Genomic DNA, 17,105 nt, shown 5'->3' with positions numbered 1-17,105 from the left:
ACAGAGAAAAATAAAAACATATATTTATTGCCACTTTTAAATATTGGTCACATTTTAAGTAGTGTATTTAACACTTTCAATTTCCCATGACTAAGTCTGTACGGTGAAACGTACGTTGGGTCACATGTGACGCATGACATCACAGACCAGGAAGTAAGAAGCCGGTAAGCTGGAGACACCCGCGATCGTGCCAAACTCCAGCATAGTTAGTTCCTTATATATATCAGCAGCTACTTATGTACTAATAGTTCATGTTATCGTTCGGGCACTCATGGAATATTAGGTAGTTTTTTTCTGAGGGATCTCAAACAGATGTGGATTAGCCCACAATACAGTTAGCTACTAATGAAAGTAGCGCCTTAATACAATAGGGGAATTTGCTTTGTATGCTGTTAAAACCTATTTACCATATTTGGTCCTGTATTTACAGAGTGATAGACAGCAATTTTTGGGGACAACCTAATGGATACATACTATACCATATGATAGCTTGTTATTATTAATAGAAGTAGCACTTCATTACAATAAAGGAATTCAATCTGTATGGTATCAGTTTTCTTTTCTTTCCTTTCTTTGACTATTTTGGTGTGAATGACATGTAACACCTGACAAATACCAGTTGAACATTGGTTATATCTAAATGACAATACGTAGAACATATAAGAAGTACCCCATAAATGTAAGGGGATCTTTTTCCCTCATGATGACTAATCAAAAAACCGGTAATTTTTGAGCTATTACACACCCAGAAGTTATCAGCCAAATTTATATGCAAATAAGATATTGGATATATATACATAGAACTACAGCTTCTGTTTGATATTTTGATATTTGGACATACTTTTTTTTTTTTTTAACTCTTTATTTAAAGAGGAAACAACAGGGAAAAATACAATCAACACGATTGACATAAAAATATTAATATTCAAGATGTCTCCTCTATGTTTTATGTTTTTATATCGGGGGGAGGAGGGGGAAAGAGAAAGAAGGGGTGGGAGGTAGAAAGGCACAAGTATTGTTAACAATATCACTAATAAGTAAATAAGTAACTAAGCAAACTTGGAACATTGCTGGGAAAAGCTAAGCCACACAATTACATTGACTACCAAAATGAAAAATAGCATAAACATTACTCACCAGTAGTCGCCATATCCAGCCTGGGGGTCCGGAGGTGGCCCAAGAGCTATATTCCATCTGCAGGAGGGGGAGCCGTACTGGATAGGCAGCTACGACTTTCTAGTAAATACCACGGGGCCCACACTCCTATCGAAATTATATGATTTATCATGAAGGTAACACGTTATACTCTCCATGCTTGCGACATGTCCTATGTAGGACTGTAACTCCTGCATAGAGGGAGCCCTAGGGTCTTTCCAGTGTTTTGCTATTAGGGATTTAGCAGCTGCCAAGATATGAGAGATAAGCTTGTTAGAAGGTGCGCTCTCATCAGGTATAGGGCGAGAGAGAAGGAATGACCAGGGGTCCTTATCGGTTGTTCTGACACAGAGTTTATAAGTGTAAGAACCATGTTCCAGAAAGGAACTATGCGAGGGCAGGTCCATCATATATGTAACATCGTACCTCTCTGGCCACATTCCCGCCAGCAGCTCGGAGTGGCCGTAGGAAACATTCGAGACAGCTTATCAGGAGTATAGTACCACCTATAGTACACTTTATAGGCTGTTTCCTTAATTAGTGTAGATATCGAGCTCTTGGCAATCCCTTCCCTGATCTCCTCCCAGCATGAGTCGTCTGGAGGAGGTCCCAGGTCACTTTCCCATTCCCGCTCATGTCGGCCTGGAGTATCGAAAGTGTAGTCTATGAGCCAATTATAGATCTGGGAGATCATCCCTTTAGTGATAGGGGAATGTAGACACATATACTCAAAGGAGGTCGGGCCCGAAGAACCTCCTGGGGGGGCATGGACATGGTGAAGTGTCGGACCTGGAAGTACTCAAAGAAAAGCGGACAAAACGGTTCAAAGCTATGATGAAGTTCCGACATAGAGGCCCAAGTTTGATTGACCACCAGGTCCAAAACCACCCGTATTCCCGCCCTTATCCAATGTTTAAATTGCTGTGTAGAATTGCCAGGAGGAAAGTGTGGGTTGCCCCAGAGAGGAGTCAGAGGTGAGATAGGGGAGGACAATTTATATTTGACCCGACATGAATCCCAAAGGGATAAACAGAATTTAAGAGAATGAAGAGAGGAGGCCGCTGGTGGTCTTTCTATGTTAGCCAGGCCCCAGAGTGATGCCATAGAGGGGACCCCAACATAGTGGGTCTCCAGGTCCATTTGCACATACTTTTGATAGACTGGAGTAAGCACAATGGCTACAAGATACCAGGAGATACAATAACATTTGGGAGTTCCCTGTTTAGATTAAATATATAGTTAAAGAGGCAATACCAATATATACAATATATATATATGATATACTTGTACTTCTATATATAAGATTGACCGGCTTCCCTAAAGGGTCTACTTTTATATCTCTGACACTTATTATTCACAACTTTATCACTTTCTTTACTTTTAAAATTTTGCCGATATTTTTGGAACCTGGTTATTAGATTTTAATTAAATTATTAATAAAAATGTTGTTTTTATATTCGGACCGGAGTGCCTCATTAAACAACCCTCTCTGGGTGATTTCTGTCACCATTTGTTTTCTTTATCCATGTATACATAGTTGTGAGAGCACCCCCTCATAATATACCTCTTATTTATTTGGTCAGGTATTTATTACTGAGGACAGTCCTATCCCTGGAGTGGACTAGGCTTTTTTTCTTTTTTCTATTTAACACTTCTGCAAGATAATTCTCCAATATATGCTCCATTAAATTTTTACACGGTAGTACCTTTGGAAAATGTTCATAGCATTATGAACATGTTTATAGTATTCGTTAATTGATGTTCTTAAGTAATCAAATCTTGCAGTTTGTTACTAATCCTGAACAAATTATACACTTGGTATCTCCTTGATACTTTTAAACATACTGTGTACATTGTGTTTTAAACTTTGTTCACCTTGTCGACTCGGCAATATCCCAGGTATATGAACCCAGGATATTGCTGGGTGACAGAGCCTCCCGCCCCGACAAATTCCCACTGAACCTGGGTCTGTCAGAGTCTCCCTGGCAACATCACAAGAGGAGCTCCTTTTGCGATGTTGATTTTTTTTATTTTGTGTTTTTTTTTTAACCTTTCAATAGCTGAAAAACCCAGATCTCACTGTTCAGACTGACATCTACCCGGGAATAACCGTTTAAAAGACCTGGGTTCAATTCACAGGTCATCCGACCCGGGTAGATGCAGGGGACCCCATATCTTAAATATCCTTCCGTACTACCTCTGCTCAGATATCACGGTATGATTCACACAGTCACTAATTACAAAGTGGCCAGAAATTTTATCTAAAGTAAATTATGCACAGTATCATCATCATCAACATTTATTTATATAGCGCCAGCAAATTCCGTAGCGCTTTACAATTGGGTATCTCTGTATCACTACAGTGAACACTCTCCATAAATATATATATATATATATATATATATATATATATATACACACACACACTCTTCACTCATCTAATACACAATTTATGCTGTAAGTCCCAAGCACTAGCTTACTAGTTAGTGTACAAACGCCTGTCTCTCCTCTCATTTCATTCTCGACTCTCTGCAATCAGGCTTCCACTGAAACTACTCTCACAAAAGTGATCAATGATCTACTTACTGCAAAGTTTAAGGCTTATATTTACTAAACTATAGCAACCAATCAGATTCTAGCTGTCATTTTGTAGAATATACTAAATAAATTATACCTAGAATCTGATTGGTTGCTATAGGCAACATCTTCACTTCTTCAAACACGCAGTTTAGTAAATATACCCCTTAGGGTCATTTATCCATAGTCATTTTCCTGGACCTCTCTGTTGCTTTTGACACTGTTGATCACCCTCTTCTCCTACACACCCTTCACTCCATTGGCCTTTGTGATACAGTTCTTTCCTGGCTCTCTTCCTACCTATCGAACGGCTCCTTTACTGTTTCTATCTCTGGCACAATCTCTCCTCCACTCCCACTTTCTGTTGGGGTCCAACAAGGCTCTGTTCTTGGCCCTTTACCTTTTCATTATACACTTTTTCTCTTGGGGCACTAATTTGCTTATTCGGCCTCCGATCTCTCCTCTACGTTGATGACACCCAAATATACATATCTTCTTCTGACCTCCCTCCTTCTGTACTATCTTGTGTAACCAACTGTCTTTCTGCTATCTCCACATAGATGTCCCAACACCACCTAAAGCTCAATATGTCCAAAACAGAGTTTATTATCATTCCTCCTGCTCTCAAATCTCCCTCACTGTCAATAACGCCACAATTTCCTCAGTCTCCCAAACCCGCTGCCGTGGTGTCACACTTGACACCACCATCTGCTTTTTTCCTCACATTCATACTCTCCCAGTTCTGTTGACTCCACCTTAAAAACATTGCCAGAATACAACTGTGACTGGATCACTTATAAATAACTTATTTGTGCCTGGCTCTTGTATAATAATTTATTGTAGAAATGTATTTCAATCAGAGGTGCAAGCACCAATGTATAATTTGAAATGCACTTATCGTGTTACATTGGGATGTGTTTTATATGGAAGTGTCATTGTTTGGGTTTGTAACTTTGCTAGAGGAAGTCTGTTTGCTGATAGCGGGAAATGCTAAGTAAGTCTTTATGTGAAGTGACAGACACCTGTTTAGACTGTAACCCAGCAGGGGGGCGCTGCCTGACTGTCTGGCGTGGCTGCATTTCAGATAATGCGAGCATCAAGTTTTAGCACATAACAGAGTAGTGTAAATATTGTTAGCTTTGTATTGCATGTAAATCTATGTTTGGGAAACATATATCGTATCCTGATACTAAAAATAACTCAGACCTCAGGGGATTGGCTTACCCTGTGAGGCTGTGTCCAAACTGTATAAAAAGGGAGACCTTCTACAATGAAATATATCATCATTCTTGTTCCATCTGACCTGATCACTGGTGCCTTCAATCAGTGTAACTGCAAATAAACATCACCTGCTTGAAAACGTCTTCCATGCTGAAAATCCTGTTACCTACAGATTAGACTCAAAATCTAACTGTTTTTGGCTGTCTGAGGTTTGGACCCAGCTTACCACCACCACTCTGCCCGCTACCCAGCAGCTCTGGCCAGTGTGATAGGCCAGGGGGTAATCCATCCACAGCAACCCTGATCCATAGTAAACAGTCAGGGGTACCAGCCCAGAAGCACCAGTGAGGGGGTACCCTAGAAGTGACAGTTACCCAGAAGGAACCTGGTACTAGATGCCGGTAAGGAGTCCAGTGGTGGCAGCATTTGTAAGCCCCTCCTACTGCGGTTAGAGGGCGCATTTGGGATAACGAAAGGGAACGGTGGCAAAGTAAGCCCAGCCGCTTCCCAGCAACAACAGACAGTGGCATTGGCGGTCCATCCTGTCGCAACACCCTTTTCTTACTCAACATGTTACCAAAAACTCTTATTCATTCTTTCTTCTCCAGTCTTGACTATTGCAACTTCCTGCAATCTGGCATTCCTGACACCCATACATCCACACTTTCATCCATCCTAAATGCTGCTGAAAGACTGATCTTCCTCTCTCGCTGCTCCACATCTGTTGCACCACTTTGCATGTCCCTACACTAGCTCCCTGTGTCCTCCAGAATCAAATTCAAATTACTCACCCTTATCTACAAAGCCCTCAACAACACTACCCGCGTGACAAAACGCGTTTGATTACACCGTAACCAGCACGTTTCTCATTTCTCACAAAATGTGGATTATAGCATGTACTTTTTATAGCCCTTGCTTTGTTCCCCAGCGCAACAAAATACCCCTGCAGTGTCTAATTACATGTGGATAAGGGGACATTGTAGCTCATTGCAAATATGTATATTGTGTATTGTATATTGATAATGTGGCAGTGAGGTTGTTATTCATTGTCCTTAAAGTGAAGCCAGGTGGGTTGTGGGTAAAGATCAGGTGGTGTCCAGGATACAGGTGAGGGGGCTGGAGCTTCATTCATTCTCCCCCCTCCTTCCTCTACAGGAAGCATGGAACAGCTGAGGACCCTGTGACATCATAAAGTAGTGTAAGGGGTTAATTTTAGGACGGGCTAACTGCTATCTTATCATTGGAGGTGGGAGAAGCCAATTAGTATCCATTGTTCTCAATAGGACTAGTCCAGACGTTTTGTCTGCGTCCCAGCAGGGGGTTTCTGTGGAAGCACAGCTCATCTCCACTCCCCCCTTCAACCCTCTGATCCAGGACCTATCAATGTTTATTGAGAGAGACCCAGGGGTTTGCCGAGGGAGGGGAAAGCACTGTGGAAATTTGACCCTAGATATAAGGAGCTACTTCAGGGGAGAGGTGGTTGTTCATTCTGTGTTTTGATTCCTAGAAGGTGCAAGATCTGGTTTTGAGTTGTTGTTCTTTAGCAGAGTCTAGATATGCAGCTGAGATCCATGGGTCGTCAAGTCTGGACAGCTAGATGACTGTTAACTCTTTAAGCTAGTGGGGTAAGGGATAGATGATGTTGTAAACCTGCTTGGTATTTATTTACTGTGTGTAAATAATAATCTAGTGTTGCTCACACTAATCCACTCTCACAAGTATCCCAATGTCCACTCTGAGCCACATTTGCTCCTCTCGTTTCAGCTGTGCTCTCTTCCACTTAAAATATAAACTCTTATGAGCAGGGTCCTTCATACCCTTTGTTTTCATGTCTGCGTTTATTTTGTTTACCTTGTATGTCCCTGTTTTATGTATGTACTGTTTTCCCTAATGTACGGCGCTATAGAGCACTGTGGTGCCTTACAAATCTATGATAATAATAATGAAAGGCCTTTGAGTTTTGAGCTGTATCCTTGCCTCACTGAAATTACAAACGAGAAAAGTCCCACTCACCTGAGAATGCATCCAGATGTAACGCAAATTCCTACTTGATCTGCCTAGAGTTTTGAACCCTTGTTCTCTTATCAATATTATCACTGAAGGGACATCCTGCATATATACTGGCTGGGTACATATTGACATATCTTACATTTTCAGATATAAAGTTTATATTCATCCTGTACAGCATTACAGCAAATGCAGACTGCGGATTTCCCTTGCTAAAATACTGTATTAAGGATTAGTGACATTATTCCAAGTGATGAGTGAAAAAGTATTTGTATAATTTCAGATTGTCCCTATTTTATACATCCCTATTTCTTGGCATTGTGTTTAAAGGTACGTTTATAAATTTGGCCGGCAAAGTCACTGAATATCAGCGATTTGCTAATGTCTAGAAACTATAATGAGGAAGCTGCCCTCCTGCTATAGCCAAATGGGAATCCTTTATGAGTACTATGCTCGTTTTTGATTATCACATTAGCCTAATTTACTACTAATGGGACATATATGTACCGTATTTCCCCATGTATAAGACGCACCTTTTTCCCCCAAATTTTGGGTCTAATAAAAAGGGTGCGTCTTATACACTGCAAGTCTTACTTACCTGAATGAAAAAGTCGGCACCTGGATGTGAGAGGAGAGAGGAGTCCCCGCCGGAAGTCCCGCCGCGTAACCGGAAGTAGCGGGTCCGCCGGGCTGTTCCAACTCCAGCCCCTGGTCTCCACCGGAAACAGGTCACAAGTGCCGTGATAGGCGCTCCGAGAGGTAGAGGTAAGGCACTGAGCAAGAAGCCACCAGGGCCAGGGGGGACTCTCAGAAGGCGGGGGCACCCGGGAATCTGGAAACCGCCAGGAGGGCAGCATGCTCAGAGCATGAGACGGCGCAGGAAAACCAGCCGGCAGTGGGAGACCCCAGTTGTCTCAGGAAGCGTCATATACTTGGGGAAATACGGTAAAATGTAGGGATTAAAATATTTAATGTTTTTTAGGGTAAAATGTACTAATGTGAACATTATTATAGGAAAGCTTGTAAACAGCAGATATGGGCAAATCAATTTGACTGAATCTTGGAGATTTGCAGCAGACTAGTTAATTTGTCATTCATTCCTGATTTACAAACAATATAAACCACTGGTGACACTGGTACTTTACCAATATTTCCACAGACAGGTTGCGCAGTAATAACAAAACCAGATCCCCCATAGATCTCAGGGCCAGTCCTGTTTAAAGTAATCTAAATAAATCATCATCATGGAGACCATAAACTTGAGGTCGGTCAGTCTTCAAGGCTGGTGTGAACACAGGTGATAATAACATCAGCACATTTCTATACTGTGTAAAAGCAGACGTGTCCTATTGATGCCAGTCATTTCACAAAATGGCACTAGACAGGGATGTCTGGCCCTCTGTATGTACAGCTGAGCCAAGACTCAATCTGGAACTACTGGGATACTTCTCAGCAGTCCCAGTAGTCTTTGTCTACAAGCTGTTTAAGGTAACCCCCTCTCTCCTATATCAAGTGTTCAGAATAATAGGATTTTTAAATTTATGTAAAATCCATTTCTCCTAGTTCATTGAGGGACACCAGGAACATTAGGGTATAGTGTAGGTGAGATTGGAGTGTGGCACTTTAAGAAAGTTGTTAGCTATCACTAGCTCTTTCCCCTCTATATCACCACCCTTCCTGTTTACGCTTCAGTTTATGCTTAACCAAGCCCCACAGTAAAGAAGACAATAGAGAAAGAGGAAAACAATTACATTATCTTGAACAAAAAAAAGACAATGTCAACCAAAAAGAGAAACTAGAGCATCAAGGATGGGCGCCTGGTTGTGCTCTTAGGGACTAGGAGAAACAAATTTTAGGCAAATATAAAAATCCTATTTTCTCCCACATCCAATTGGGGGAAATCCCAAAGCCGCAATTACGGGTGTGTCAGGCATCGTCCCCGCATTGCGATTATGGAGCGGGGACAGCTGCCTGTCGCTTACGGCCAAAGGAGCTCTGTTGCTAGGCAACAGAGAAGCAGTCTCCCCCTGCTGTCCGAGCGTCGCCCGAGCAGGCGCAGTAGCGCATACCGTTGCTAGGCAACGGGATGCTAGTTTTGGCTCTTGGTCAGCGGTCTGTGACGTCACTGACTGCCAACCTATCAATTCCTGGGCTCCACTATTTAAACCTGACTCTGGCACCATTAGGGTGCCAGGGTATCAGGCTTATTCCTGCCTCCAGCATTCCTAGTAGAGATTTCTGCTATACCTCCTGTTTTTGACCCGGCTTGTTCTGTGACTACTCTCCTGGATGCTGTTTCTAGTTGTATACTCTCCTGGTTTGACCTCGGCTTCTCTGACCATTCTTTTGGATCTCCCTCGGTACTGCATTGTCCTGTTGGCTTGACCCGGCTTGACCTGGCCACCCTTGTCACTACTACACTGGTGACTGTCTTGGAGAACTGCGACCTGCGCACCTCTTGCAGCGAAGTCCAAACCTCCTTGCGGGGGTCCCTGGCGAACACCGGGGGTGCGTTAGACTCCGCGCCTCCCTGTACAGTTGAGCTAATACCAGTTAGTAGCTCCATCCAGCTCACAGTCCTGAAAGGGTGGGAATGCTCATAAGAAAGCGCAAAGTACCTTTCTCCCAAAACTTGCATCACCAGATGCAAACACATTAAACTTGTAAATCCAAGTAAATGTGAGAACAGAGGACCAGGTGGCCGTCTGACACAGATGTTCACCATGTCATGCCACCCAGGAAGCACTTACCGACCTCATGTAGTTAGCTCGAAGATGATCAGGAACAGGCTGCCCAGCTCCATTATAAGCCTAATGGATTACAGACGTATTCCACCGAGCAATAACCACCTTAGGGCTGTCCAGCCTCTCTTATGTGCATCACAGAGAACCAAAAGATTCTCCGACTTGCGCACATCTTGAGTCCTACGAAATACATACGCAAAGCACAGACATCTAGAAAATGAAGAGAAAGTTTGTCCTGTGAAGACCGACATCTAGTCAGGGCAGTGATGACAAAGTCTTGATTTATGTGAAATTTTTACACAACCTTAGGGAGGAAAGAAGGCTTAGTTCTGAGAACTGCCATACCCTAATGAAAAATAATAAGAGGATACCTGCATGATAATGCTGCAAGCTTGGAAACTCTTCTAGCATACAAAACGGGTTAGAGGAAAACAGTTTTCCAATTCAAAAACTTTAAATCCACTGTGTCCAAGGGTTCAATTGGGGAATGCTGTAAAGAATGCTGGCTAGATTTACTAAGCTGCGGGTTTGAAAAAGTGGGGATGTTGCCTATAGCAACCAATCACATTCTAGCTTTCATTTATTTAGTACCTTCTACAAAATGACAGCTAGAATATGATTGTTGCTATAGGCAACATCCCCACTTTTTCAAACCCGCAGCTTAGTAAATCTAGCCCCAAGTTTAAATCCCAAGGCGCTACCAGTGGAATAAATGGAGGCTGTGCATGACGTACCACCTGAATGAAAGTTTGAACATCTGGCATTAAAGCAAGTCTTCCTTGAAAGAAGACTGACAGAGCAGACACCTAACCCTTAAGTGAACTAAGGCACAAACCAGCATCCAGCCCATCCTGCAATAACATAAGCAACCTGGACAACAGAAAAGAAGAGGTAGGATACCCTTTTAATCACACCAGACAATATATGTCCTCCAAACACGATGATATATTTTGACTGAACCCGATTTGCAAGCCCGAAGCTTGATCTGCACCATGCGCCAGGACAAACACTTAGCTCGAATGATCATGGCTTCAATAGCCACGCCCTTAAACTTAGACAGAAAATGATTAAAACAGTCCTTGACTTAATAATAGGTGTGGTCGGAGCAGCAGATGCCACAACCTACCCCCACCATGGAGAGAACATTGGCCAATCCAGCACCACCAGGATGACTGGAACACCCGCTCTCTTTACATTACTTAAGAACCTTGGAAACATGGAACGGATATGGCGCCTACTGAAAAAAATGATGCATGCTGATCAGAGCACGGAACATTGCTCGCAGTTCCAATACATTGCTTGGAAGTTTGTATTCTTCCAGAATCCAAAGACAGGATTGTAAGACAGACAGCACCCCAACCCCGAAGCCTGGCATCCGTTGTAATCAAGGTCCAATCTCAGATCAAGACTGGTCGACCCCTGCAGATTGTTTTTCTGCAGCCACCAAAGGAGCGACTGACGCACTCGAGGAGAGAGACGAAACACCTGATCGGAGAGAGTCAGGAGGGATCTGTTCCACTTTGACAGGAGTTCCAACTGAAAATCCCGTGCATGAAAGTGTGCAAACTGGACTGCCTTGAAAGTTGCTATCATCTTGCCCAGAACACTCATGCAGAAGTGTACAAATGTCTGTTTGACAGCCAAGAAAGATCTTACGATCTTCTGTAAAGCCTAAATTTTGTCCAGGGGCAAGAACACCTGCTGTTGTTGGGTGTCGAATAGAAGTCCTAAAAGGATCATCCGTTGGAGTCAACTTGGACTTCTTAAAGTTGAGGATCCAAACGTGGGACTCCAGAGTCTGGGTCGTTACTTGCAGGAGTACCACTGGGGAAGATCGTCCAGGTAATGGGGGATCGTAATCCCCTTGGACTGCAACAGCGCAGTTATGACCACCATAATGTTGGTGAAGATCCCTGGCCGTGGCCAGACCAAAAGGAAGTGGCTGGAATTGGTAGTGATCCGAATTAACCGCAAACCTGAGGAGGGACTGATGACCCTCCCAGATGGAAACATGCAGATAGACATCCTTGATGTCTAGAGCTCCACCATGGACTCCCCTTGTTCCATACTTTGAATCACCGACCGCAAAGACTTCAAGTAACAGATTGGAATAAAGCCCCAAATCCTTTTGTGATTCCTGAACCGGAATAACCATTGTGGAAGATGAGTGTATGACAATTTGCAGAGTCAGTTACCTTTCAGTTAAACTAAAGTTTAAAAAGAGAAAAAGGGGTATAGAGGTGGAGGAGCTAGGGCTAGCAAACAACTTTCTTAAAAGTGCCACATGCCTATCTCACCTACACTATACCCCAATGACCCCCAATTGGATGTGGGTGAAATGGAAACTATTCAATTATCCAATGTTATTCTTTCTTGATGGGGGTGCTTGGAAGGCGGTGGGAATATGAAATTGGACCAATTACATAAAGAAGGTGCTTCAAACAACCATGTACAGAATTTCCAATTCCAAAGACTTATTTATTTTCTAGATATTTCCAGGTTCGCCAGTGCAAGTATCACGGACTTACCTGATCCCCGCCGCTCCGTCCAGCCGCACTTCCGCATTCAGGACCATGTGACCGCACCCGGAGGCGGTCACATGACCACAACCCTAGAGGCGGGGATTTTGAATCCCCTTCAGTATAAAAACCTCACTCTGACACTCGCTGAGTGTCAGAGCAACACTTACCTGTTCCTGGCTCCTGCTCTTCGTGGATTGCAGTGTCTTCCAGTTTCCAGTGTCTTCCTGTGTGCTGATCTCTGCCTGTTTGACTTCCCTGGCTCTCCGTTCCCTGTGTACCGACCCGGCTTGCTGACCATTCTCCTATTCTTGTGACCCGTGTACCGAACCTGGCTTTTTGACTCCGAGTTGCCTTCTGATTCTGCCTGACTCCATTCCTGTGTACCGAACCGGCTTGTTTGACTCCGCTACCACCGCTTCACTCCGCTGTACTACATCTTGAGGCGAACCTGGGGACCGCGACCTGCGACTCCTGGCAGCGAAGCCCACCCCGCCTTGCGGCGGTTCTTGGTGAACACCGGGGAAATCGTTAGACTCCGCACCTCAGGTAAGCCAGTGCTAATCAAGATTAGTAATATAGTATCCAGAATCTGTTACAGTTTGCTCTGACCATGGATACCACAGCTAAAGATCTGTTGGAGCATTTAGTAGGAAGGATGGATAAGCAAGAAGCTAACCAAGAGCAACTTTTAAAATTCCTCAATAGTCTATCCACTCGGTTGGATGTTGTCCAGAACACCCTTGTGGCTGGTGGATCACCTGGGCCGGCAGTGGCTCCTGTACCTCAGGCCGCAGCAGCAGCTTCTTCCTCGCAGTTACGGTTACCTAACCCACCCAAGTTCGATGGAGACCCTAAATATTGCAGAGGATTCTTAAATCAATGCTCCATACAATTCGAACTTCTACCTGGGAACTTCCCTTCCGAAAAAACTAAAGTGGCCTATGTGATTTCGTTATTGTCCGGTCAAGCCTTAGCATGGGCTTCCCCCTTATGGGAGAGGGACGACCACATTCTACATAACTTCAACCTCTTCTTGTCCACCTTCAAGAAAATATTTGATGAGCCAGGAAGGGTGTCCAATGCCGCTTCCGGCTTACCACGTCTCCGCCAGGGAAACCAGTCTGTGGGGCAGTATGCGGTCCACTTCAGAACTATGGCCTCTGAACTTTGCTGGAACGATGAGGCCCTAGTAGCTACATTCTGGCAGGGCCTTTCAGACCGAATCAAAGACGAGTTGGTATCCCAGGAACTCCCTACGTCTTTGGACGACATTATCTCCCTCTGTGTCAAAGTTGATTTGCGTTTCAAGGAACGTAATTCCAAGAAGGAACAGTCGCGGCGTAGTATGATTCGCTTGGCCCTCAACTTCCAAACCCCTGTTCTCCCTCCTGAAGAGCCCATGCAACTTGGGAGGACCCGCCTATCAGCCGAAGAAAGGGAGAGGAGATTTCGGAACAAGTTGTGTTTATATTGTGGAGAGAGCGGCCATCTTCTGAGTTCTTGTCCCAAACGCTCGGGAAACGACAGGGCCTAACGAGTTCTGGAGCTGTATCGTTGGGCCTCTTTTCTCAGTGTCAGTCAGTTCCCAATAGTAATGATTGCCTGTCTATTCCCATTTCCCTCCAGTTAGGACAAAAGACCTTCCCGCAGTCGGCTCTTCTAGATTCCGGAGCCGCAGGAAATTTCATTTCTGCCACTGTAGTTAAACAATTCGCTATTCCCACACAAGCGTTGGAACAACCCATCTCTCTGATGGCCATTTATGGGGGAAGAATTCCTGAGGGGTCCATTCTGGTACGCACTATTCCCCTTCTGCTTCAGATAGGAGCACTTCATCAAGAGAAGATTTCTTTTCTAGTAATACAGAGGTCTACCAACCCAGTCATCCTAGGACTTCCATGGCTTCGGGTCCACTCTCCCACCTTGGACTGGAAATCTGGTCACATATTGTCATGGGGACAGTCCTGCTTCTCTCGCTGCCTACAGAGAGTGGTTCCTTCGAATAGTCCTAGACGTTCCCAAGAATTTCCTGTGACTCTCCTACCTGAACCATACCAAACTTTCTCTGATGTTTTTTGTCAACAAGAGGCCACTAGACTTCCTCCTCACAGAATCTGGGACTGTGGCATTGATCTGATACCTGGTAAACCCATTCCCAGGGGCCGTGTTTACCCCCTTTACCTCCCGGAGTCTAAGGCTATGGAGGAGTATATCCAAGAAAATCTAAACAGGGGCTTCATCCGCAAGTCTGCCTCCCCAGCTGGGGCTGGCTTCTTCTTCGTAAAAAAAAAAGATGGGGGCCTCCGCCCTTGCATTGATTACAGAGGCCTGAATGCCATTACCGTTAAAAATCGGTATCCACTGCCACTGATTTCTGAATTATTTGACCGGATTAAGGGTGCCACCATCTTTTCTAAACTTGATCTCAGAGGAGCGTATAACCTTATACGCATTAAGGAGGGGGGTGAATGGAAGACGGCGTTCAACACCCGAGACGGCCACTTTGAATATCTGGTCATGCCTTTCGGGCTATGCAATGCCCCAGCCATATTTCAGAGCTTTATGAATGAGCTGTTTCAAGACCTCTTGTACCAATCCGTAGTCATCTACTTGGAGGACATTCTCATCTTTTCTCAAGATCTAGCATCTCATCGTACTCATGTATTGGAGGTCCTTTCTCGTATCCGAAAAAATCAGCTATTTTGCAAATTGGAGAAATGCACCTTCGAGCAGAAACAAATTCCCTTCCTGGGATATATTATTTCGGGCACCGGTCTACAGATGGATCCCACAAAATTGAAAGCCATACTTGACTGGCCCCAACCTTCGGGCCTTAAGGCCACTCAACGCTTCCTAGGATTCTCCAACTATTATCGTCAATTTATCAAGGGGTACTCTTCTCTCGTGGCTCCCATCACATCATTGACCCGCAAATCTGCTGATGCTGGTATTTGGTCCACTGAGGCTATCTAAGCCTTTATATTATTAAAGTCTCTTTTTTCATCTGCACCCATTCTTCAACAGCCAGATTGTTCTCGTCCTTTTGTCCTGGAGGTAGATGCCTCTTCTGTTGGCACAGGAGCCGTACTATCACAGCGAGGTCCTTCTGGAAAACTTCATCCCTGCGGATTCTTTTCCCGTCGCTTTTTACCTGCTGAGAGGGATTATGGGATTGGCGACAAAGAACTCCTGGCCATCAAGATGGCTCTCTCCGAATGGAGACATTTACTAGAAGGAGCGCAATTTCCTATCACCATATATACCGACCATAAGAATTTGCTTTACTTACGCACTGCTCGATGTCTGAACCCTTGACAAGCAAGGTGGTCCTTATTCTTCTCACGCTTTGATTTCAACATCACTTTTCACTCGGGATCTAAGAATACGAAGGCAGACGCCTTATCTCGCTCTTTTGATCCAGCTGACATGGAATTCTCGGAAGATAATAAATTCATTGTAAATCCATGTCAAGTATTGGCAGCTACACACCTGAAAAAGGGTTGTCCTCCGGGCAAAACATTCATCTTGCCACATCTACGCACCCGGCTCCTTCACTGGGCTCATCACTCACTCTTCTCTGGGCATGCCGGCATTCGCAAGACCTGGGACTTATTGTCCCGAAGCTACTGGTGGCCTTCCTTGCTGGAGGATGTGAAGAGATTTGTTGCTGCTTGTTCCAAATGTGCTCAACACAAGACCTCTAGGAAGAAGCCTTATGGATGCTTGCTCCCATTACCCATTCCTGATTACCCATGGTCACAGATCTCCATGGATTTTATCACAGACCTTCCTCCTTCCAAATCCTGTACTGTAGTGCTTGTGGTCACGGATCGCTTCTCTAAATCAGCTCACTTTATTGCTCTCAAAGGCCTTCCTTCTTCCTCCTCCTTAGCCGATATTTTTATTAAAGAAATATTTCGCCTCCACGGCTGTCCTCAACATATTGTCTCCGATAGGGGATCAAAATTTATATCAAAATTTTGGCGGTCTTTTTGCAATAAATCCGGGATTAAGCTTGACTTTTCTTCCGCATATCATCCCCAGTCCAATGGGGCTACTGAGAGAACCAACCAAGAATTAGAGAAGTTTCTAAGAATATTTATCTCTAGTAACCAAGACAACTGGGTGGACCTTCTCCCTTGGGCCGAGTTCGCCCAGAACAACCATTTCCATGAGGCCATCTCTAACTCCCCCTTTTTTGTTCTGTATGGCTGCCATCCTAGACTACCCACCTTCTCTCAAGTCTCATCTTCTGAAGTTCCAGCAGTGGACTCTCTGTTTCGTAACTTCTCTGATATTTGGGAACAAACCAAGACAAATTTAAAGAAAGCAACTACTCGTTCCAAAAAATTCTACGATAAAAGGAGAAGAATGACTCCAAGTTTTGCAGTTGGTGACAGGGTATGGCTATCCATCCAGAACATTCGTTTAAAGGTTCCCAGTAAAAAATTTGCTCCCAAGTTTATTGGCTCATTCGCTATATCTGAGATTATTAATCTCGTAGCCTTTAGATTGAGTCTGCCTCCCTCTTTACGCATACCCAATGTCTTCCATGTCTCCTTGTTAAAACCGATGGTAACCAACAGATTCTCCACCTCATCCAGAACTCCTCCTCCTGCTGTGGATCTGGATCAAGTCGAATACGAGATTAAAACTATCCTAGATTCTCGTAAAGTTCAAGGTGCCATACAGTTCTTGGTAGATTGGAAGGGTTACGGCCCTGAGGAGCGCTCATGGGTAAGAGCCATTGATCTACATGCTCCCCGTCTACTTAAATCCTTCCATAAAAAATTTCCTTTGAAACCCTATTAGGTGTTCGGAGTCCACCTTTATGGCAGGGGGTACTGTCACGAACTTACCTGATCCCCGCCGCTCCGTC

Source organism: Mixophyes fleayi, chromosome 2 (genome assembly GCF_038048845.1).
Source record: "Mixophyes fleayi isolate aMixFle1 chromosome 2, aMixFle1.hap1, whole genome shotgun sequence".
Lineage (NCBI taxonomy): Eukaryota > Metazoa > Chordata > Amphibia > Anura > Limnodynastidae > Mixophyes > Mixophyes fleayi.
This window is presented reverse-complemented; position numbering follows the sequence as displayed.